The sequence below is a fragment of the Balaenoptera borealis genome (genome assembly GCF_965194805.1).
Source record: "Balaenoptera borealis genome assembly, chromosome: 15".
NCBI classification, from domain to species: domain Eukaryota; kingdom Metazoa; phylum Chordata; class Mammalia; order Artiodactyla; family Balaenopteridae; genus Balaenoptera; species Balaenoptera borealis.
In genome coordinates this window covers 77,583,399-77,609,261 of record NC_138871.1, presented here as the reverse complement: position 1 = coordinate 77,609,261, position 25,863 = coordinate 77,583,399, and the positions used below count along the sequence as shown (strand labels likewise).

The 25,863-nt window shown below is 42.3% G+C and overlaps 1 long non-coding RNA gene across 1 annotated transcript in view; it reads right to left on the bottom strand.

Moving 5' to 3' along the window:
- LOC309611707 overlaps nt 1–25,859 on the bottom strand; it is a 92,213-nt gene extending 66,354 nt beyond the window's left edge. Inside the window, exon 1 of the long non-coding RNA XR_014234690.1 lies at nt 24,664–25,859. This is a non-coding gene — a long non-coding RNA (uncharacterized lncRNA). The remainder of the gene's footprint in view (nt 1–24,663) is intronic.
- Between the last annotated feature and the right edge of the window lie 4 nt (nt 25,860–25,863).

The following is a 25,863-nucleotide window of genomic DNA, read 5'->3' as shown; positions in this document are numbered from 1 at the left end:
CTATACCATACCACTTAAAATAGTCTGTGTCATGGTAAAAAAAAACTCTAGTCTTCAACTCTAGTCCCTAATTTTTTCCAATTAAATTATTACTATTGGGGCTTCCCTGGTGGCACAGTGGTTAAGAATCCGCCTGCCAATGCAGGGGACACGGGTTCGATCCCTGGGCTGGGAAGATCCCACATGCCGCGGAGCAACTAAGCCCGTGCGCCACAACTACTGAGCCTGTGCTCTAGAGTCCGCAAGCCACAACTACTGAGCCCATGTGCCGCAACTACTGAAGCTTGTGTACCTAGAGCCGGTGCTCCACAACAAGAGAAGCCACCACAATGAGAAGCCCACGCACCGCAACGAAGAGTAGCCCCCGCTTGCTGCAACTAGAGAAAGTCCGCGCATAGCAACAAAGACCCAATGCAACCAAAAATAAATAATAAATTAATTTAAAAAAATTTATTACTATTACTAATTTATATATTAATATTAAATAGAACTTCACAGTTTACAATGAGCTTTTCTCCTGTCAAATTTATCCCATTTAATCAGCACAAATATATGAGGTAGATATTATTATCCCCATTTTATAGATAAGGAAATAGATGCTCAGAAAGATTAAATGATTTACCCAAGTTCAAATACTTAATAAGTAGCAGAGAAGAGATTCAAATCCACGTTCCTAATGGAACTGGGCAGGGAGACACACACACACACACACACACAGACACACACACAAAATAGTAAGTCTTACTTGAAGGGGCTTCAGGGAGTTGTGAAATGCAGTGGAAAATGTGTTTGATCAATATCAAGGGCCAAAAAAGACTTCTGACACTAATGTGCTGAAAGAGCAAAGACATTCACAACTCTGGAGAGACTTTCACCCAAGACCCTTTGAAGTCAGGGGCCTGCTAAATAAATCTTAAAAAGTGGGACAGCTGTATCTAAAATAAGTTAATTAAATAATAATGATGATGCTGATGATGAAGAGGAGGAGAAAGAAGAGGAAAAGGAAGAGGAGAAAAGAATGAGGAGTAGAAAATAATGGTGCTGAAATAAAATGTATTTCATAATTTTCATAACAAACATCTAACAACCCCTGAAAATCCCTTAAGGATCACATAATGGGGAACCAGAATCACACAGAGCTTATTTATTTCCTTTATGCTTTTCATTGTTTTAATCTCCAAAAACTTCAAAGTGAAAGAAAGTAAAGAAAATCCTCCTTAAATATCTTACTTAACTTCCGATTTGTTCCTATGGGGTTAGTAAGGGTTGTGCAGTCTGAGAAGATCATTTGGTGGAGTGTTAACACACAATAGCATTCATTATTCACAATAGCCAAGATATGCAAACAGTCTAAGTGTCCATAAACAGATGAATGGATAAAGAATGTGGTATGTGTGAAATGTGATATGTGTGACAACATACATATATATACACACAATACACATATATATACACACACTACGCACACATACAATGGAATATTATTCAGCCATAAAAGAAGGAAATCCTACCATTTGCAACAACATGGATGAGACTGTAATACATTATACTGAAATAAGCCAGACACAGAAAGACAAACACTGTTTGATCTCACTTATATGTGGAATCTAAAAAAGTCGAACTCATAGAAGCAGAGGGTAGAATGGTGGTTACCAGAGGCTGGGGGGTAGGTAAATGGGGAGATGTTAGTCAAAGGGTACAAACTTTCAGTTATAAGATGAATAAATCCTGGAGATCTAATGTACAGCATGACTCTAGTTATTGCATACTAGAAATCTGCTAAAAGAGTAGATCTTAAGTGTTCTTACAGCGAAAAAACAAAAACGTAACTAAGTGAGGTAATGGATGTGTTAATTAGCTAGAATGTGATAATCATTTCACAATGTATATGTATATCAAATCATTACATTGTACACTTTAAATATGTACACTTTGTCAGTTATACCTCAGTAAAGCTGGGGAAAAATGCACAATATCTACAAATGCATTTCTATTAATAATAATATTATTAATATATAATAGTATATATTAATAATATATTTATATATAATTATAATACATAAATATAATATAAATATATTATTATTATCACAGGATAAAAACATGCAAACAAAAACATACATTGAAATATGAGTAAAGAGAAAATTATACTTTGGGAATACAATATGAAATTGTGTAATTGTGTGTGCAAGTAAACCAAGGAGAAAGAGGTAGTAAAAAAGAAAAAGGAAAAACTGAGTACTTAATTCTATCCGAGGAGAAAAAGATTAAAGCTACTGTACAAAACTCTGTTACACTAATAGGTTCCAAACAGACTCCTAATTTCTGGAGGTCATGGTCAATTCATATTTGTTCATGGAAACCTACAAGTGCTGTTAATGAATCTAATGTTCTCTAAGTTTTTCATAAAAGGCTCTTTTAAATAAATGGAACTTGAGTAGCTACACTGTTTTTAAAAAAATAGACCATAGATTGTGCAACGTTACTTTCCCCACGCTCCACCATGCACTGAAATCTTAATTAGAGCCGTAGCTATCTGAACTATTTTGGCCTTTAATTTTATAGCACAACATTTAATTCCTATCGGTATAGTAAACCAGTAACTTCAGTATTTGTTAAAACTAAATAAAGTTTATAAGCCTATCAAAATACCTCTTGTTTCTTGTAAATGTTTAGGAAACATTTCTGAAATGTTTCTGAAAGTTAAGGTCTTAGGAGTTAGCGGGAACCAGTGACCTCACTTTGCACTCTGCTTCCTTCTGAGTGAAGCAAACCCCTCACTCTACATGGGGCGAGGAGAGGCACAGGCATCAGAGAGGGGGAATCAGAGAGGAGATGGACCAGAGCAAGAAGGACAGGCCGCTTTCACAGTCACACAAGGCCCCTGAAGACGGCACGTTTTGTCTATTAATGGCCGGGCAGCATCCATTAAAAAAGGCACCTTTGGGGCTTCCCTGGTGGCGCAGTGGTTGAGAATCTGCCTGCCAATGCAGGGGACACGGGTTCGAGCCCTGGTCCGGGAAGATCCCACGTGCCGCGGAGCAACTGGGCCCATGAGCCACAACTACTGAGCCTGCGCGTCTGGAGCCTGTGCTCCGCAACAAGAGAGGCCGCGATAGTGAGAGGCCCGCGCACCGCGATGAAGAGTGGCCCCCGCTTGCCGCAACTAGAAAAAGCCCTAGCACAGAAATGAAGACCCAACAGAGCAATCAATCAATCAGTAAAAAAAAAAAAAAAAGGCACCTTTATTTCCAAAAGACGTAAGAAATTAAGTAGGAATCCACATAGTAGTCTTTGAGGAATACAGTCTTTACTTATTCCCTACATCGCTTCTGAAAAAATCATTTCACATCATCGCTCTTTGGCAAAGTCTTGAAATAATGCCTATATTTTAAAAAGTAATAAAAATCAGGGTCTTACTAAATATTCCAAAGGACTACAGCTCTGCCTATAAGCCACTAAGTCTGTGAGAGAGAAATGACAGCAATACCGACCTCATTGGGTTGTGAGCATTAAACGAGATAATCCATGACACATACTTAGTATAATGCTTAGCACAGAGTAAGAACTCTAACGTACTATTACAAGTTGGCGCTATAATTGCTGGTGCTGTTGTTATTGTCTTAAGTGACTCTGTATGACAAGCCTTGAGTGGCTTCTAGAGAAGCTATAGGTGGTGCAGCCTTTTGCTGACTCAGCACTTTCCCAGCTAGTTTTCAGAGATACTCACACCTTGATGCCTCCTCACTTTAGACCAATGCAGTGTTTGGAAACGTTAGAACAACACAGCAACGACAAAGCTACTCAAGGTTGATTCATGTTTAGCCCTTTGAAAATCATGAGATACCTTGACATATTTCAAGTTATTTTAAAAAGAGTTGTCATTACTTTTTCTCATGTCCTCTCTTCTTATTCTCTTGTGAACACAATTTAGTCAGGCTTTTTACTCCACTATTCCTCCAAAACAGCTCTTATCAAGACCTCCTGTGATTTCCAGAAGTCAATTTTTAGCCCTCACCCCACCCTCCTTATTGAAGTTTATTTTCCCTTGATACAACTCACTTCCAAATTGAGTTTCCTTCCAAATTCTTCACCTTTCCCTACTCAGTCTCCATCCTGTCTCTCCTCATCTTCCCAACTTCTAAATGATGAGTGCTCCAGAACTCAGTCCTGTGAACTTTTCTCTATACTGTGAGTCTCATGTAGACTTAGGCCTTTAAATACCCTTTACATGCTAATGGCTCCAGAATATGTATCTCCAGCTTGAACTCTATCCAGACTTCTATATCCAACTGCATGCTCATTCTCCATTTAAACGTCAAATAGGTACATCAAACTTCCTGTGTCCAAAACATGATTTGGAATTTTCACTTTCAAATCTGCTCTGGTCAGTCTTCTCTAGCTCAGTAATGGGTAGCTCTGTCTTTCCATTTGCTAAGGATGGAGATGTTCTTAACTTCACTCTTCGGCTCATACCCAACTTCTGATCTGTCAGTGAGTCCTATAGGCTCTGCCTTCAAAACAGAGAGAGAGAATACAAATTCTTCTCATCACCTCTACCACTACCCCCCAGCTAAGTGAGATGAGAAGCTATTGGGAGACTCTGAGCAGAGAAATGATGACAAAAGTTAGGTTTAAAAGGACCTCTGGCTGTACTGACAGTGAACTGCAGGAGGTCGATGGCAAAAACGGAATCAATCAAAAGCCTATTTCAGTAATCCAGTCCCTGGATCGCACTATTTTTTGCTGTATCCCCACTACCTAGAACAGTAGCTAGCTAATAATAAGTGCTTAGTGAGTGTTGTTGAATGAAAGAATAAATACAGTACCAGCAGATTCTGGAGGGGCTGGGTCCAAGGTCAGGGTTTGTCATGATAACAAGCAGAGTAGTTGAGCTACTTTCTTGGTGCGAAATACACAACAAAGCACCAGCATATGTAATATGCAGCAGATGTTCAATAGTTGCATATTTGACTATCTGGCGGTGGATGGATGAATGAAAGGATAAACTGACTAGCGGGTAGACATTAGGAGGCAGGTTAACCAAGCTCCAGCAGCTTGGACTGCTGTGAGAAGCGGAGGGAAATGGAGAAAGAGGCCCCAGAGAAAACAATACACCCAGGATCATCACCAGAGTACCCCAGGAAAGGAATGTGAGGGAGACACCTGCCCTTCAAAACCTCCCACTCTCCAAAAAAATGTACTACACCCAGAAGTGTGCTTAAATTTTCAACATTACATGAAATTGACAAGGTATGTTATAAAATATTGGTTTTATTTGTTCTGTGACATTGTGGAAATTACAAATATTTTACTGAGCCAAAATTTTTAAATGTCTATTAAAATGTTCTTTTAACCCAGTTGTTAATGATGCCTCACTTAAACAATCTCCACCCCTCTCGGATTCTGCTAACTACCCAAACTCACCATTCACATTAACACCAGCACAGCTTTCCATCACATAGTATGCATGTCTTACTAGTGTCAGCATTTTCAGCTACATCAGTTTAGGGTGATGGGTTTTGTTTTTTTTTTTTTTTTTTTGGTCACATAAGTATCTAAAAGGGATTAAAATGTCTCTTCTTCTCTCCATAGAAATTTCTCAGTGACTTATCCAAAAGCCACTGCTAGTTTGCTTCTCTACCATCTGGGTCTCTCCATTCAGCGCTCCTGGCTCAGAATTCCTGGGAGAGACGGAGCTGCATCTGCAGTGGCCTGGGTTTGGGAGCCACAGCCATACCCTAGGCGAGGATGCTTCAGCACTATGGACAGCAATGTGTCTGCCTGTGCCCACACCCCCACCAAAACGACTGTTAAGTCTGCTCTAACGATACCCAGAATGTACCCATACTACAGCACCTTGTACCCCCAAAACAGCAATAGTAACAGGTGAGGTTTACTGAGTACCTAATATGTGCCACGCATTGTACTAACCTATTTGATTTGTTACTATATTTAGTCCTCTCAAGAACTCGGCAAGATAGGTATTATTATTTCCATTTACTGAGGAAGAATCTAAGATTCAGAAAGCTTAGGTAACTTTCCAGATGTCAACAATAGGTCTCCAGAGTGGGTCCTTCATCCCTTTGTTTTATACACACACACACACACACACACACACACACACACACAGATTTCCTCCTGAGAGTCTGATGAAGCCCGAGTTTAGTGGGTTATCAGTTCACTTCCTGGTAACAATCAGTGAGAGGAAGGTCCTACCTCAGAAAAGAAACTATGATAGACATTCAGGTGCCATCCAAGGAGAGCCATCAGTGTACAAGGGAGAAGGAAGGGGCCTCCAAAGACATGTTTTCCCCAGCCGTATCTACAGGTTGCTCACAAGGTCTTTGGGCACGTAAACCACAAAGATAGGCACATTCCACTTACAACTGCTTGTATGTTTTCATTTTCATGTCTCTGATGTCTACATTTTTTTCCCAAGCATAGCAGTTTTCTAATCAGTCCCGCATGTCTGTTCTCAACCATGTTGCTGAGAGCCAGCCAGACAAGCTGCAAAGTCCTTGGCCACAGAAGCACCTGGCTCCCCAAGGATGTGTGCCTCAGTGTCTTAAATCTAGTAAAGGCTCTTTGAGCTCCCTGCTTAGATAAGACTGCAGCCAGGCCTTCTTACAGCATCCTTCCAGACCTAGCACTCTCCCTTCTCCCAGAGCCCTTTGACACTCACTGACACTAAACTCTCTCCCTCTCCTTCCTCATCTCCCATAGCTCTGAGGAGCCATGGGTCCCTCTGAGTCCTCCTCTTGCCTCTATGACACATCTCACCGAGCTGCACTCCCTTTTATCCAGGGATGTGCACGTGACTGTCTCTCTAACTAGACTGTATATTTACTGAGAACAAGAACTACCTCTTAAGGAGGCAGCCTTATTCTGGGACTACTTCAACTTTAAGCCTTATTCCTTTGACTTTCTATGGACCTATGTTCTTATCAGACGATGGATCCTAATTGTGACATATAAACATGGTCCCCACACTCACGACTTTGAATCTCTCACATTGAGTGTTTCCCCTTACTTTAGAACACTACCTCCCAAAATACACCCCCCACACACACACAAGCACATATGTATACGTACGCATGAGTGTGTTCCTGTGTGTATATCTGTCTGTCTGTATAGTACTTTCTCTGCTACTTAATCATTGACTTCCTAAGGGTAGGGGATGTCTAGTTCTTCCCTGAATTTTCAAACTCTGGTACTGTTCCAGGCGCATAGAATGTGACCAGGTATTTGAAAGGCAGATTTAAAGGTAGGGCATATGTATTACATAGCTCAAATATGGAGACAGGAATAACTCTCCCATGAGCTTTACCTGGAAAAAGCCTAACCAGCTAAGTCTAACCTGTCTGTGTGGGCTGCTCAAGAGCTGGGAGACAGTACGGAATCTCCAAACCCTCCCCCACTGCTGCCAACAAGGGACCTGGACAGGAAACACCTTTATAACAAATACCACAAATGACTCACCCCACAAACTCCCACTGATCCCTTCTGTGTGCCAGATCCTCCAGCTAAGAATAAGAAATTAATGTGGTTTAATTTATAACTGCTTTGAAAAAATATAGAAGAAAACTGAATTCATAAAGCAGAAGATTAAATAAAAGGAGAGTAAACTGTTTTTGCTGAACGCCCACAGTGGATGAGGTTTATTGTACATACTATCTCATATAAGCATCACAACCAACCTGAGAAACAGACATCACTTTCTCCCTCTCAGGGGGGTCTAGAAAGACCTGAGCCCTGCTCTGTGGGCCCGACATGCATGCTGCAGACCTGTAACCCTTGTGGGATGCAACCCTTGTGGGTTGATCGTGCAAGCATCTCCTCTCCACTCACTATCTGTTTCCACTTTGTCTACAGTTCACTAGAGATGGCAAGCCAGTTTGAGCACATAATACAGTAGAGTCTACTAATGTTTCTTTATCATAGAAAAACAGTAAAGATTTCCTGTTGTAATAATAAATGCTACTTAAAGGAATACAGATGCTGAATCTGAGCAGATTAGCTAAATTATAGTATAAACTCCAACTCTCAGAGTTGTATCCCCAAGGCAAAGTAAAATGTCCGGTAGTGGTTACCCCATTCCTCAAAAAAAACAGCTTTTTAAAATGTGATGCATATAAAATATTACATTTCTTAAACTATGTTAGCTTTGGGCAGGTTGCATGTTTTCTACTGGAGTTAATACCACATACTGAGGTGTAGGAACTTAAGACAGGCATCTAATACAGTGGGCCACTTAGGCAAAACAAAATGTAAAACCAGCAATGCACTCCACACAATGTGACTGGTGTTGCATCGCTTTTGGTCATCACTGATTCTTCCTTTGCAGTGTGGAATCCTTCACCTCTGGCCACAGCTCTGGGCAACTGGGGCAGAGAAGCATATGTTGAATGAGTAGATGAACTTGGTGCGTGTCCTCCAAACCTTGCTCTTTGGAAGGCCCTGCCACTGCCCTCACAACAACACTGTATTCCAGCTTTGTGTTTCAATCCTAGATCTGGAAAAGGCGTGCTTTCCAAGGATCCAAACTTCCACCTTCCCCCAGATTATTCAGTGTGCCCCCCCCCATGTGCACTGAAGTCCCCAAAGAGTCAAGACTTAGACCCACCTCCCACTGTGTGTGATCTCTATATAAATAGCTGACACTTATTGAAAATTATGATGTGCCTGGCACCGGGCTAAACTCATTACATGAATGATTTTCTTCACAACTTAATTAGGCATATAATTGCTTTTACCCCCACTTTCCAAATAATGAAACTGATGCAATTCTAGAAGACAAACTCCTCAAGCGTTTTATCTTATGTTGCTATAATTCCAGGGCCTAGAATAGAGCCTGGCACATAAATGCTCAAGAAATAAATGTTAAGAAGAGTGACAGCATCAGTACAGTGGAATAAGAGTTTTCTACCATTTTCCTCTCAAAGAATACTATTTAAATAATCACCTACAGATGAGGGTGCCTTTGTGGAAGTCCAGAAGTCTAGTAGAGGAGTTCCACCACATGGCTGGAGGAAAAAATATTCTAAGATTGGATGCAATCAAGACGGTAAGAGGATCAGTTTCATTTTACCTACATCACCCCTCCCCAAGACAGCACAGCTCAGTGCCAAGAGAGACCTCCTCAGCCTGTGATTTTTCTGATGAGGGAAAATGTGAGCATGTGAGTGAGCACCCAGCTTCCCCAGCTATGTGGGACACCACCAAAGACACCCAGTTCTTTCCCACCCCACCCAGAATACTGAGGTGTGCTGCATGACTGGGGAGTGGGCTTGGAGAACAGCAGCTAGGGGTCTTGGGCAGCATCAAAAGAACATGGACCCTACTAACTGTGTTGTACATTCCATCAGGAAGGCCACCAATGAGCCACTGGGCTCACCCGCAGATCCTCCCAACTGGTGCAGACACCCCCAATGCTCCACAGCCTTGCCCCACCCTGTGGTCAGCTCCCTGAGCATGCCCCGTGGCAGCAAGAGCAAGCCCTTGCAGAAAGCTAGTGCACACATGCAGAAAGCCAGCCCAAATCTGCAGAACTGTGAGAAAACACACAAATGTGAGCACTCAGTAGGGTCCTACGGAAAGCAAAATGGAGGATGCTGACACCAAGTGTGGCCTTTCAGGATTGAGAGAAGGTGTACAGTCTTCAGAACTCCCCCACCAAGAGGGAACAAGAACTATGCAACAGGAGTATCAATAGAAGAGATCTGAGAAGAGCTCAGAACTCCTAACATGGATGATGTTTAGTGAAACGGAAGGTATTTCTCTCTGAAAGTCAGTTAGTAAAGACTGGAGGAGGTGACTGCTTCTTCAAATATAGCAATACAAAACCTCAAGGAAAATTTAAAATTAAGGAAACATGACACCACCAAAGAAACACAATAATTTTCCAGTAACCAACCTCAAAGAAATGAAGATCTGAGATCTGCCCAATAAAAAATACAAAATAGTCATTTTAAGGAAGCTCGGTGACTACAGGAAAACACAGACAATTCAATGAAATCAGGAAAACACTTTAAAAATGAGAAGTCTATCAGGGAGACAGAAATCATTATCAAAAACAACAACAACACAGAAATTCTGGAGTTGAAGAATACAATGAATGAAATGAAAAATGTAATAGAGAGCATCAGCGTCAGACTGGATCGAGTAGAAGAAAGAATCTGTGAGGTAGAAGACAGATCTTTTTACATTATCCAGTAAGGGGAGAACAAAGAAAACAGAATGAAAAGATTGAAGAAAGCCTATATGAACTATAAGATAAAAAATCATGTATTATTGGAGTCCCAGAAGTAGAAGAGAGGGAGAAAGGGGCAAAAGCTTATTTAAAGAAATAATGGCTGAAACTTCCCAACACTGGGGAGAGATTTGGACATCCAAGTTCATGAAGTTCATACATCGCCAAATAATTTCAACCCCGAAGACCTTCTCTAAGACACATTATAATGAAACTGTCTAAAATCAAAGACAAAGAAAGAATTTTAAAAGAAGCAAGAGAAAAAAAATTCTTCACATACAAGGGAACCCCCATAAGGCTAGTCAGAGGATTTCTCAGCAGAAACTTTGCACGTCAGGAGAGAGTGAGACGACTGCTAAAATAATTTGTTAATGGACACACAGTATAAAAAGATGTAAATCGTGCATCAAAAACAAAAAATGTCAGGGATGAAGGGGAGTAACTCATACAACTCAGTAGCCGAAAAACAAATAGTCTGATTAAAAATATGGGCAGAGGACCTGAATAGACATTTTTCCAAAGAAGACATACAAATTGCCAACAAGTTCATGAAAAGGCGCTCAACACCACTAATCATCAGGGAAATGCAAATCAAAACCACAATGAGATATCACCTCACACCTGTTAGAACAGCTATTATCAAAAAGACAAGAGATAACAATTGTAGGTTAGGATGTGGAGAAAAGGGAACCCTTGTGCACTGTTAGTGAAAATGTAAATTGGTACAACCGCTATGGAAAAGAGTAGGAGTTTCCTTGAAAAATTAAAAATAGAACTACCATATGATCCAGCAATCCCACTTCTGGGTATGTATCTGAAGGAAATGAAATTACTATCTTGAAGAGATACCTACACTTCCATGTTCATTGCAACATTATACACAACAATCAAATATGGAAACAACCAAAGTGATCATCAATGGATGAATGGATAAATAAAATGTCATTTTATATATACATACATTAGATAGATAAAAATGTAAATATATGAATATTATTTAGCCATTATAAAAAGGAAATCTTGGGACTTCCCTGGTGGCGCAGTGGTTGGGAATCCGCCTGCCAATGCAGGGGACACGGGTTCAAGCCCTGGTCCGGGAAGATCCCACATGCCACGGAGCAACTAAGCCTGTGTGCCACAACTGCTGAGCCTGTGCTCTGTAGCCTGTGAGCCACAACTACTGAGCCCGCGTGCCACGGCTGCTGAGGCCCGCATGCCTAGAGCCCGTGCTCCACAGCAAGAGAGGCCACCACAATGAGAAGCCTGCGCACTGCAACGAAGAGTAGCCCCTGCTCGCCGCAACTGGAGAAGGTCCACATGCAGCAACGAAGACCCAACACAGCCAAAAATAAATAAACAAATTTATAAATAAAAAAAAAAAGGAAATCTTGCCATTTGTAAAAACATAGGTGGAACTTGAGAGCATTACGCTAAGTGAAATAAGAAAAGAAATTATACAAAGAAAAGAATACTGTATGATCTCACTTATTTGTGGAATCTAAAAAAAGCTGAACTCGTAGAAACAGAGTAGAATGGTTGTTGCTAGGAGCTGGGGGTGGGGGAAGTGGGGAGATGTTGGTCAGAGGTACAAACTTTAGTTCTATGATAAATAAGTTCTGGGGATCTAACGCACAGCATGGTGACTATAGTTAACAATACTGTATTGTATATTTGAAAGATGCCAAAAGAGTGAGTTAAATCTTCTTACCACACACACACAAAAGGTAATTATGTCAGTTGATGGAGGTGTTAACCAATCTTTCTGTAGTAATCATTTTCACAATATATACACGTGTCAAATAATCACATTGCACACCTTAAACTTACAAAATGTTATATGTCAATTTTATCTCAATAAAGCTGGAAAGAAAAAGAAACTGTAAGAAAAAATTGTTGAGTGAATGAATGAATGAATGAATGAAGCCAAGGAAAATTAACCTAAGTTTCCAAGGTCACACAGTGTTGAGTCCAGAGAATACTTTTGAAAGTGGGACTTCTGGCATCCCTGTGCTATGCTGGTGCTGACATTCTCTAGGCAGGTCCAAGTTAGTTGTCAGCTTGGTAGCACAGTGCGGGAACAATGCACAAGACTAGGAAGGACACAGACATGAGTCCCGGTCCCAGTTCTACAGCTTACAAGTGCCACGAGACAAGTCCCTTAACCTTTCTTAGCTTCTCATCTGTAAAATTAAACAGTAATATCTACTTTTCATTGTGTTGGCAGTTATTGTATAATAATACTTAATTTCACTGTACCTAAAAGGAAATAGCCATTTCAACTTCACAGGGTGGATGTGAAAATTACAAAAGATAATAAACTGTGAAATCACTTTCCAAACTAAAAAGATCTGTGCAAACTTAAGTCAACAGCGAAAGCAAAAGAGAGGTGGAAATACATTTTCCAACATTATACATAGTCACTGCTTCCAGGACCACTTCTCAGAGAAGCCTTAGCTGTATCTGCCCTTTGTCTACAGCACTCAGCTCACTGAACCTCGGGGCCACTAGCCAAAGCTTGGGCAAAGGATTTTACAACAGGAAATTTCAGGCGTGGCCTTAACCCCAGGATGTTGGTATCACTATATTCCTATCTGCAGGAATTAGTAGTCAAACCTGGCCCAGCACCACCTGCTAGCATGCTACCCCACAGCCCAGCCAGCTTACCCAATCTTTGCTGAAATAACTACACCTGTGGCATCTGCTTCTGATTCAAGACCTACCACTCTAGGTGTCCATTCAGTTTCCACTAAGCTAGTCACCTAACATTCTATACCAATTGTTAAATGTTGAATTGTATCCAGCCCCCCAAAAATATACTAAAGTCCTAATACCCAAAGCCTCAGAATGTGAGCTTATCTTAAAATAGGATTGTTACAGATGTAATTAGTTAAGTTAAAATGAGATTATACTGGTGTAGGGTGGGTCCCTAATCCAATGTGACTGGTGTCCCTATATGAAGATGTCCACGTGGAGACACAGACACACAGAAACAATGGCACTGATGGGGAAGGCAGACACTGCAGTTACGCAGCTACAAAGCAAGGAAACCCAAGGATTGCCGGCTAACAACCAGGGACCAAGAAGAGGCAAGAAGGAATTCTTCTACAGATTTCAGAGAGACTATAGCTCTACTGACACCTTGACTTCAGGCTTCTAGCCTCCAGAACTGTGAAACAATAAACTTCTATTGTTTTAAGCCACTCAGTTCATGATACTTTGTTACGGCAATCCTAGAAAACTAATACACCAACTATACTACAATGCAGCAAAAGACTGCAACAGCCCCACTCTCACACCTGATTCACCAAAAGCAGGATTCCCAAACAAAGCTCCAAAGAGGCAATATATCTCATGTATCCAGGAAGCAGTGCTTTGGCAGACTTACCTATGAAATTGTGGCCATATGACTCAGTTTTTTAAAACAGGGAGACTACTAAGTAAATTATAATATTGTGGTAAGTAGAGACACATGCCCTGCATAATCCTGGCGATTAGCAATATGATGAAGTTGACTCCCCTGATTAGGTCTTGTTATAGGACACAGTCAACCTTGAGATAGATTATTCCGGTGGGCCCGACCTAATCAGATGGGTCCTTTAAAAGCAAATCGTTTTCTCAGTTGATCAGAGAAGAAGCCAGAGATTCAGAACACAATAAGGAGTCAATGCGCCATTGCTGGCTTGCAGATCAAGGCAGCCACATGTCAAAGGAAGACAGGTGGCCTCCAGCTGCGAAAAGCAGTCCCCAGCTAACAAGCAGCAAGGACATGAGGACCTCAGCTGCACCGTCTCGAGGAACTGAAACCTGCTGACAAGGATGAGCTTGTAAGTGATTCTCCCCAGAGCCTCCAGAGGAGAACTTAGCCCAGCTGACACTTTGATTTTGACCTTCTGAGACCTGTGCAGACACCCCAACTTCTGATCTACGGAACTGTGTGCTAATAAACGGGTATTGCTTTAAGTTGCTGAGTTTGTGGTAATTTGTTACACATCAATAGAGAACTGCAAATAGAGTCACATAAAATATTTCACAGGTGTTTTCATTAAAAGTGTAAGAAAACTGGCAAAAGTTGATGATATAATATTTGGTTTTTTTAAAAAAGGAAACCAAATCCAATATACAATATAATTGCAATTTTGTTTAATATCTATGCATAGATGAAAAACTGCATGAAAACACAAGATGGCATCAGAGGTAATACCTGGTGAAAGGACTGAATATTTAAAATTTCTCCCTTATACTTTTCTGATCCAATTTTTCCACAATGAGGGTATATTACTTTAACAAGCAAAAATAAAATCAGTCATACTTCAATCCCCGCCAAGAACAAAGCATCTGGTTTTGCGGGGCTGCTAAAGTATTTCAGCTGGTTTATCGGTAAGAAGGAAAAGAAATCTCAGATAGCATTCTATACCAATATTATAAATTAAACTCTGTTGTGGAATGAAAGACAGAAACGCTGAGCAGGCCAGTCTCAGAGGCTGTGAATGAACCTTGCAAAGGCTGAAATATTCGCCTTCACCACTAATCCTGCTAATGCACTCACAATCTATTTGACAGGCTGCCCATCACATCCCCTCTGTTAGGGTGAGCAGCCTTTGGAGGTGCGGTGACAAGGGGATTACTGAGAGGACAGACAGGCCTCCCTCCCCTGTATTCTGACTAGCTTTGTAGACAGGCTGCGTGCCTCAGAGGGCACCGGACAGAGGCTTGTCTTCAGTGCGGACCCCTTGGCTCAGAGGTACCAGAGGGAGCCATTCACCAACCCAGAGGGATGAGGGTTTTCTGACAGCCATGTCACGCCTCCCATCTCATCGTGGAGAGAGAAAACAAGGCAAGTGGAAGGGAAAATTCACAGGGCTGAGGTTTCTGGATGGTTCCTTCATAGCAGAGCTCCCCACGCCCCCTTCAGAGACCCTACGTGCTAAAAGAAAACTAGAAGAAGTCCTGGCCTCGTGGGATGAGTCACACCCCTGCCCCTCCTTCCCTCGGGCTGCCAGGTTCCTCGGTGAGTGATGGCATTCTTACAGCTTCTTCTTCATTAAATTGGCAGGATTGCTTTGCCTTCTGAATTTTCAAGGGTTTCTTTTTAAATACCAGGTAAAATGGAAATAATAGGTACAGCCTTCATGCTAGCAGATTACACTTAGCTGCAAAAGCACTGTAGGGTTTGTCCCAGAGCAAGGGTGCTGTTCCCTTTTCTGGGAGGTCCCTCTAGCCAGCCCCACCTCCCGGGCTGGAGCCAGGATCCAAGCAGCCGCGGTCCGTGCCTCCTACTCCAGTTTGCACTCACGGTTCTCCCTCCCAGCCCCACTGAGAAGAAGGAGACTTCTTCCAGAAGCACAGTTAACCAGTTACCTTCTTTTCCCCATTCCCCACGAAACTGCCCTCGTTCCTGTAATTGGGCCAAAGCTGTGGTCCGGTTCCAGCTTAGCTAGGAACATCTCCTCACGTTCAGGTGTCACAAAAGACACGGGGCGTGCTGAGACCAGCACAACTGGCCTCTGTCTTCAAGGAACCTGCCATCAATAAGTAAACAGATAATCACGATACAGTGTTAGAAGGTTGAGGTTTCTACAGCAGCACATGGGAGGGATCCCCGGACCAGACGGTGAAGGTGAGGAGTCTAGTCTGAGCGACCTAAGTTACTCCGACTGCCTTCCCCAGCTGTGTCAGCCACACTGATCATCAGTGCCTCAACTACAAGATGAACCTCTGAAGGGCAGTGGAAAGCTGCAGGCGTGTCCCATCAAGACAGCGCCCGAGACCCCTCTGGGGCCTCATACTCTACTCTGCCCTCAGCCCTTGACAAGCCCAGCTTCGGTGCTCCACCATTACTCAGGCTCACAGCTTATACCCTAGCTAGAGAAATGAACAGAAACGCACAGGAAGCTGGTGAAATGAACAGAAACGCGCAGGAACCTGGTGAAATGAACAGAACGCGCAGGAAGCTGGTGAAATGAACAGAACGCGCAGGAAGCTGGTGAAATGAACAGAAACGCACAGGAACCTGGTGAAATGAACAGAACGCGCAGGAAGCTGGTGAAATGAACAGAACGCGCAGGAACCTGGTGAAATGAACAGAACGCGCAGGAAGCTGGTGAAATGAACAGAAACGCGCAGGAACCTAGTAAAACCAACAGAACGCGCAGGAACCTTTTATGCCCACACCACCCTCTCAAGCAAGCTGCAGCCCTGCTGATGGAACAGGGGCGTGAGAGCCCCGGTGCAGGCAGCAGTCAGCCACACACACCCGCTCCCCCTTCTCCCACAAGGGGCTCCAGCCTGAATGAGACACCTTGGCAGGTCGCCCTGTGGAGTAGGAGGAGGGTCTCTGCCTTGTGCCTGGAGGTCAAAGCTAGGACCCCAGCCTTCATCATTTCTGGGCCTGGACTCAGCACACCTTGGGAGGCCCAAAGCTTTCTCAGCCCACAAATCTTAGCCGCTCTCTCCCTCTCCAGGAGGGGTTAAAGCCCAGCACTCTGTGTCCTTCTAGGCAAGGTGAATCGGAATCTGGGAACTTCAGTAAATCTCAGTTCCAGGGAGACAGGAGAGGGCCCAGAGAGCGCAGGGACGTTGGAGTCTGAAGAATCTGGGTGTGAAGGCTGGTTCTATGACATATGTTGTCACCTTGTGCAAAGGTATACTTCTGAGCCTCTGTTTCTTCATCTAAAAAAATAAGAATAACATCTCTGGGTGCCAATCTCCCGGCACAGGGTTTTCTATATGATAAGGCCTCAAGCAATCACAGCGCCTCCCCCTGGGCCTGCATTCTAAACATGAGCTCTAAGGAATGAAGGGTTTTCATGAGAAAGTGAGGGATTCTAGGTCCCAGGGGAGAAGGGAAGGGAAGCAGGTGAGGGGGTCTGTTTGTTTTCAAAGGGAGGGAGACTCTCACAGGTGTCTCTGAAATCACCCTGCCCATGGGAATGCTTTCAAGTAAGACAGCTTCTTTGCACAACCTAGAGGCAAGCCTCCTGGGCCAGAGGGGAGCGTGGCCCGAGGGCTGCATGAGGCACAAAGTCAGCTGTACACCCAACTGTCTAGCTGTGCATTTACATGGGGGTTTTCTGGGCACCTCAAAGAGCCTGGCGTTGGCCAAGCAGGCAGACGATCACCCCATTGTGTAAAACAATGAAACCTACAAGCTGGGAAGGGCAGAATGATTTCACCCGGCTTCCTCAGCGGCTACACCAGCAGAGCCTCATGGATCCTCCCTCCCCGTGGCCTCCTGGCCCGTACCTACTGCACTCCTCAGAGTGATCTACACGGCAGGGAAGTAAACCACTATTAGACACGTAAAGAAAACTCTAAACGTTGCTTTGCATTTTCTCTACCAGTCAAAAATGTGCTTTGCAGCCAACTGTGAAATGACCTTAACATCCACAGCTAAAGTCCATGTAATACCTAGCTTTGGCTCACTCCCGAATTCCAGACTCTGAAGTTATGAATAGAAGATGAAATCTGCAAGGTCGTTTCGTGAGTTCCTTGTCACATCTAAGAACCAGTGCAGAGATGCAGGGAGAGAGATCCTGTCCACCACGAGGGTGGCGACAGGGCTTCTTGCCCCCTACAAATGGCCTCATGCAGAAAATCCCATTTCGACACAGCAATACTGTTGGTATGGTCCAACTACCACCGAGCCCTCTGCCTCTGAAACAGGAAATGAGTTCGCCTTTATTGTTTCTCTAGAAATAAATATTTATGATTCAAACCTTTGTGTTCATTATTTCAAATTTTGTATTTTTATAATTGTTCTTACTTGGAGAGCATTTGGTTTACTTTTATTGTGCTTCTGGGACAAGTCAGAATATCCACATGTTTCAGCATATTTCCTAATGGTGAGATATTGATTTTCTAATTACAACTATTTCAACCCACGTATGTCTGCTACACAGTTCTACAAACCATGTGCAAGGCTTCTGCCTTAATCCGCATGGGTGACATAATTAGATGCCCAACAGCTAAAGAATCAGAGTATCCAGGAGAGAGAAATAAATTTGGTCTCACTCCTAGCAAAAATGGACATAGTCAACCCTGTAGATGAAGTCTGAAAATTTTTTAATCTATCCTAGCAGTTTTCTGATTCCCTTTGCTCTAAGACATTTTCGAGACCAGAAGCAGCTGAGAAGCTAGGTGCATTTGCAGATACTTTTTTAGGAAAAAATAAAAAGAGGTAGATAATCTTTAGCAATATTATCTATATTTATGGCACAAATTTAAATTTTCTCTGACAAAAACTGTAGAAGTTAGAGGAGATAAGTATTTTTATTCTCATTGACAGGTAAGGAAATTGAGACCATGGGATGCTACGGGATTTGACTAAGGTAACGCAGCAAAGTTCAGCAATAAACTTGTGCTGAGACTAAGGTCTCCTGCTTCCCAGTTCCTTTTATGTGGGTTATCTCCCAGACTTACTGAAGTGAACGTCAGGTTGTAACACATATATCTGGAAAAAGCACAGACTGTTGATCTCATTTTGTATAATGTCCACACTTAGCCTATTCTCTAGTGCAAGTCATAGACTTTAATCAATAAATATTATTAACTGAAGAGAAGTGTTTGCTTTAATAATTATTTTTCTTCCTGACCAAGGCAACAGTAAGAAATCTATAAGGCACAATTTTGGAAGAGAAAAAAAAAAAAAAATCCTATCCCTTTAGGAAATACTTTGACAGTGAAGAAAACTAACCTAATATTTTAGAAAAATTTGGATTCCTGAAATTCCATTGGCAAAAATTAAATGAGGCTTAAAATTCTATGGACAAATGTATATTTAAAATTATGATCTGAAATCCAGACAAGGGAGTAGGGCAAAAAATAAATCCATGCTCCCAGCCACTATATACATTAGATATTTTTCTTTTCATAAACAATGTAATAAAACACTCAGTCTTACTGGATCAAAACTCAAGAGGTTACAGCTAATCTGAAAATATCAGTTGTTCTTTTTATCCACAGAGACCCTACATACCAACATTTGAGAGCAGGCAAAAGTTTTGTAATTTTATAATAAAGTACCACTCCAGAGCATTTTATGTCAAAACATAGGGTGATAATTTTGCATTAGGAAGTGTAAAACAACACAGTATATTAGAGTGGCAACCCAGGATCATCTTAGAATAAATGGAGAAGCAATCCCAGGAAGTGGAAATTTGTGGAGAAATCTGTCACTTAGTGTATACTTCTGTAAGGCCAATGTTGGTTCACTTAAGCAACACGATATCCAAAAAGCCACCGATTACCAGCCAGCAAAGACTGAGTGGGGAGCCTGGACTTCCGTCTTCGTCTGGCTGTAAAAAGGTGGTCCTCCCTGCCCCACCCGGGTGTATCAGAGAAGGCTGAGAGGGAAGCCAAACTTACACCATTACCCAGCGGTAACAAGGCTTTCTACCTACCCCCAGCAGAAGCAACAAGAAGGGACTTGGACCTCGCTCCTCCCAGCCTAGGAGGCGTCAGTGGAGGCCTAGCAGGGAGCCTGAAATCCCACCTCCACCAAGTAGTAAGGAAGCACCCCTGTCCTCCCAGGGTGCCAAGGGAGCCCAAGTGGGGAGCCTGGACCTTCACCCCCACGTGATGGTAGCAAAGCATAACCTCCCTCTTCCCCAACCAGCGCAGCAAGTCAGAGGAGACTTGCTAAAATAGATTTTGATAAGATCCAGTCTCATGACATAATACCAGAAATTTCAAGGGTACAATTGGAAACTACATGTCAGACCAAGAACCAGGAAAATCTTCACTTGAAAGAGAAAAGATAATCGACAGACATCCACATCAAGGTGACACAGATATTGGAATTAGGCAAGAATTTTAAAGCAGCCATCATAAAAATACTTCAGTGGGTAATTATGAACCCCTGAAACAACTGAAAGTCTCAGTAAAGTAACAGAATATATGAAGAAAACCCACATGGAAATTTTAGAATTTTTAAAAATATAATCATTGAATGTTTTAAAAACAGCATAACATAGGGGACACAGGAAAGAATCAGTGAAGTGGAAGAGACAATAGGAACTACCTGAGCTGAACAACAGAGAGAAAATGGCTGAAAAAAAGTGAACAGAACCACAAAAAGCTGTGAGATGATAACAAAAGATGTAATATTTGTGTCATTGGAGTCTAAGAAATAGAGGAGAAAGAGAACGGTGTTGAAAAAAGTATTTGGAGAAATTATGGCTGAACATTTTTCAAATATGGAAAAGAAAGAATAACTGAAATTCTTTCAAATATGGAAAAAGATGTAAACCTATAGATTTAAAAATCTGGGCAAAACCCCGAATGGATAAACCCAAAGAAATCCATACCATGAACCATCTTAATCAAACTTCAGACAATTAAAGAATTAAAGACCAAGAAAATATCTTGAAAGCAGCAAGAGAGAAATGACACCTTACATAAAGGGCAGAAATAATTCAGTTGACAGCAGATTTCTCATCAGAACCATGGAAGCTGGATGGTTCTAGCACAACCTTTTTCAAGTGCTGAAAAGAAAGAACTGTTAACCCAGAATTCTGTACCTTGCGAAATTATTTTTCAGGAATGAAGGAGAAATAAAAAAATTCTCAGATACAGGAAAAGTAAAAGGATTTTCCACCACCAGACCTACTCCAAAATAATGGCTTTAAAACGTTCTCAAAACAGAATGGAAATCATTTAAAAAAAGAAAACTTGGAACATCAAGAAGAAAGAAAGAACAGTGGTAAAAGCAAAAACGTGGCTACACAGAATAGACCTTCCCTCTCCTCTTGAGTTGTCTAAATTTTGCTTGAGGGTCAAAGCAAAAAGCATAGCATTGTTTGGCCTGCATCTCAATGTATATAGAGTAAATATTTAAGACTATTATGACATAAGCAGGGAGCCTAAAAGGAGGTGTCTTAGTTAGTTTGGGCTGCTATAACAGAATACCATCGACTTGTTGGCTTAAACAACAGGCTGGAGGTCCAAGATCAAGGTGCCAGCAAATCCAGTGTCTGGTGACAGTTGTCTTCCTGTTTTACAGATGGCCGTCTTGTCTTCTTGCTGTGTCATCACACGGTGGAGAACAGGGAGGAAGGAAGCAAGCTCTCTCATGACTCTTCTTGAAAGGGCACCAATACCATTCATGAGGGCTCTAGCCTCCCTTATGACCTAATTACCTCCCAAAGGCCCCATTTCCTAATACCATCTCACTGGGGATTAGGATTTCAACCCAGGGATTTTGGGGTGTCACAAACATTCAGTCCATAACAGGGTGTAAGGTTTCTACATTCACTCAACGTGGTAAAATGATGACACCAGTAGATATTTGTGGTAATGATATAAATCTATATCTTGATTGTGGTGGTGGTTACAGGAATCTACCCATTACTATTGCTATGTCTGTGAAAAAGCAGCATAAGAATATACACACATTGTACCAACATTGATTTTTCTGACTATGATATTGTATTAATCATTACACAAGACGTAACCATTGAGAGAAAAACGGTGAAGGATGTATGGAACCTCTCTGTACTATCTTTGCAATACCTGTATATCTATAATTATTTCAAAATAAAAAGTGCTTTTAAAATGGGAAATGGTTCTAGATTAAAAGATGCTAAAGACATATACGCAACAAAAATCTACTTTGATTGGATTATGATTTTTTTTTAATTCAAAAGGTTGGAAAGTTTGGGGAAATTTTAATATAGATGGGATGTTTTATGATTTTAGATAAAATTATTGTTAGTTTTCTTCAGTGTGATAGTAATGTTGTGGTTATACAGAATAATGCCTTTATTCCTAAAAGATGTGTGCTGAAGTATTTAGGGATGAAATATAATCAAACTAACTTCCAAATGGTTCAAGGAGAAAGACAGTGAGAAACAAATAAAACATTGTCAATTGTTGACTCTATGAGGAAGGCATGAGGGTGTTCCTTGTACTGTTCTTTCAATTATTTGGTATGTTTGTAGATTTTCATTTTTAAAAAGTTGGAGGGATGGATTGATGGATAGATATGTGAAAGAGCAAGTACAGTAAAATGTTAACTGTGAAGTTTAGGTGATGAGTAACTGGGTGCTCATTATAAATATATTTCCGTTTTTCTGTATGCCTGGAAATGTTTAAATTAAAATACTGTTGGGGGGGGAAGCTGAGGGAACATGTCAAAACCCAGTGCCCTCCCCCAGCACGCCCAATCCTCCCTGGCCCAGTTAAATACATACTTATCATAATGAAAATAAAACTTATCATTTGTCATGGGAAAAAGCTTGCCTGGCTTCCTGGCTGGAGAAACCCCACCAATGCCTTACACTTTTCCCATAGTGGTAAAGTCCCAGGCAGTGCCATGGTCCACACCATCAAACTGAGAAGTCTCCTCTGAGTATTGCTGATTGTCAAGGAGAGACAAACCTGGACAAGAACAGGCTGGGCTTATAGATAATCTGGTTTTCCCAGAAGGTGCCCAAAATTTAAAGGAGTTAATGCCCCTTATGTGAGCAGCTGAGGCCCAGGAGTAGTGAGAAGCATGTCGGTGGTGGTGAAGAGCCAAACGAATTTTGGGTTATATATGTATGTTGAAAATATATTTGGGGTATATTTACTTTTAGGGGAAATATATGTATTAGAACTACAATAAGAAAACAACTCCCATCATGGTGGGAGTTTATAACACATTAAGTACCAGAGTTAGGAATTAATAGACAAAGAAATGGAAAAATTAAAAAGAATATAGAAGATATGAACCTTATCATCAAAAAAGATGGATTTTATGATACACAGATCGCTATAACAGTTGACAAGAACCCTTCAAGCCATCCCACCCACCTTAGAGTAACTGCTCAAGTATTTCAGTGTCACCTGAAACTAACACAACATTGTAAATACCCCAATAAAAATTAAAAAAAAAATTTCAGTGTCAGCTGATCTCTCCAATGACAAGACCATGGAGACTGTTCCTGATAGCTACAGCCTCACACCTGCTCTGTTCCTTGGCCTACTGCAGACCTACAGAAGGAGCTACGTATGCTGTGAGATACTGAAGATATTTTGAACTCTGACGGCACAAAGACGCTCAGCTTCTGACCCAGGTCAATAAGAAATGAACCAATCTTCCAAGTGAATCTCATTATTTAAGGCAAGGCCCGTATTCTCTGGAAGCTCATTTTCCCTCTCTGGTCCTTGGAGTGGCAAAGAATCTAGCCATTCCTGCCCCATTTCCTCTAGTTTTCTTTCATGTCCCCTGTAAAGTTTCTCATCTCATGCCACCACCTACCTACAGGCTCCAAGTGGTACCCACTGCTGTGAATGACAAACAGCAATCCATCCCTGCACCTGTCATGACAAAACTCCTTATCTTATCTCCCCAGCAAAAGAGTTCAATCAAACCAATCATTAAAAATAAATGAATTATGCTTTATACCTCCCCAGAGATTGCTGAGCTAAATGAGCCAGCTAAGTGTTTGGAAAGGAAAAACAAAACTCTCAGCCGATTCATCCCATCTTTCATCCATCTCAAACCATCCCACTTTTCTGGGTTAGTCCTTCTATATTCTTGTTGCTGGAGCTGGAACCAGCACTGGCCAGGAAAAATGGCCAAGAATGGAAGAACAGATGAATGGATGAAGAAGATGTGGCACATATATACAACGGAATACTACTCAGCCATAAAGAAAAGAAAGAAAGAATGCCATTTGCAGCAACATGGATGCAACTAGAGATTATCATACTATGTGAAGTAAGTCAGAAAGAGAAAGGCAAATACCATATGATATCAAGCATACGTGGAATCTAAAATATGACACAAAACGAACCTATCTACGAAACAGAAACAGACTCATGTATATAGAGAACAGACATGTGGTTGCCAAGGGGGAGGGGGTTGGGGGAAGGATGGAGTGGGAGGTTGGGGGCAGCAGATGTAAGCTATTATATACAGGATGGATAAACAACAGGGTCCTACTGTATAGCACAGGGAACTATATTCAATATCTTATGACAAACCATAGTAGAAAAGAATATTTTTTAAAATGTACACATATGTATAACTGAATCACTTTGCTGTACAGCAGAAATTAACACAACATTGTAAATCAACTATAGTTCAATTTTTTTAAATGTAAAAAAAAAAAAAATTGGCAGCAGATGCCAGGGCTTAGGCGGCTGGGGGGGGTGACAGAAACATTCCTGCAAATATGTCCATGTGATAGTATTGTGTGACCAGCTTTTCTGTGGGCTAGGACACTCTAGCACAAGTCAGAGGAAGCACAGATCCAAAGGAGACTACAGAGGGAGGTGTCTGCAGAGTGAAACACCCCCTGCTACTTATTCAGTGACACCTGCCACATACATAGGCCCCTGCCCTGCCCCACACCTCAGTCTGCCCCCGGGGTGATTTTTTTTCTCCCTAAGCATATGCCTCAAAGGAGTGGTGTGAATGGGGCACTTACATTTTGTCACCAGACTTCCTCTCTCAACCAAACATAATGATAATCTGTGAACTGATTAATCCATTTGTCTCCATGGAGTTTAAAAAAAAAAAAGTTTTCTTTCCAGTTTTCCAGAAGGTTTCAAGACCACCAGTCCAGGTCAGATACCCTTCTTCCATCCCACTTCAGGATCCCTGGGCTATAATAAAGTGAAGATGAAGATTCTCCTAGGAATAAGGCAGCTTGGGAGGCAGGTTACTTCAGGAGGCTGAGAGAAGCTTTTCTAATAATACTTTTACACGGTGCTTCAAAAATGCCCAAGTTGTTCTGCAACACATTAGGGTCCAGTTTTTGGTTCAAGTAGTTAATAAATGACTGAGAAAACATGTATGACTTTGACCTCTACATTAGCTGAATGAGGTAAGTGGGAGGAGTATTATCACCATTATGAGGCTCAGAGAAGCGTAGGTACTTTGCCCAAAGCTTGTGAGCAGCAGAAAACCTAGAACTGGATCTTCAGGTCTCAAAGGAAACACAGCTTCTAATTCCTCCTGTGCCACTGTCATGAGGTTTGATCCCCATGAGATAGTAGTAATCTCATGTCCCTTGTGAATTTTTCATCTGAAACACGCAAACTGGGCCCAACCATCAGTGTGGCCTTAGAGGTGGCCCCAAAAGCCGGGCTGGACGCGTAGGGTGCGTGACCAAGCCTGCGCCTCTAAGAGCTCCGCCCCGCCGGGGGCTCGAGACCTCTGCCTCAGAGACCCTGTCCGAAAAGGCTGGGGAAGCACGGGACTTTCTGATCTAGGGCAGGGTCCGGCCGCACCATCCCTGCCGGCTCGAATCCCAGGGATCTCCGTCGGACCACGGCTGCGCTGGATTCGAGACGCCATAGGAACTCCAAGGGTCTCCAGCCCGCATTAAACCCGGAGCTGCCCTCTTCTCGTCGGCATCTCTGGCGCTCACATACGCCAACAGCTGGATGTGCCCGCCGGGCCAGTGTTACCCCAAGTTTGTGATCCCTGAAGGTGGGACACAGAAGTCGGAAGCGGCAGCCCACTACCGCCTGGAGTCACCGCGCCCCCGCGCCCACTGCTCGGGGTGGTGAGCTCCGGCTGCGCCTGCGCGCCGGGCCTGCGCAATGGGCGGGGAGGCGGACGGGTGGGACCGCGCCAGGTGGGCGGGGCGAGTACCCCACAGCAGCTGGTGCTTTGAAACCCT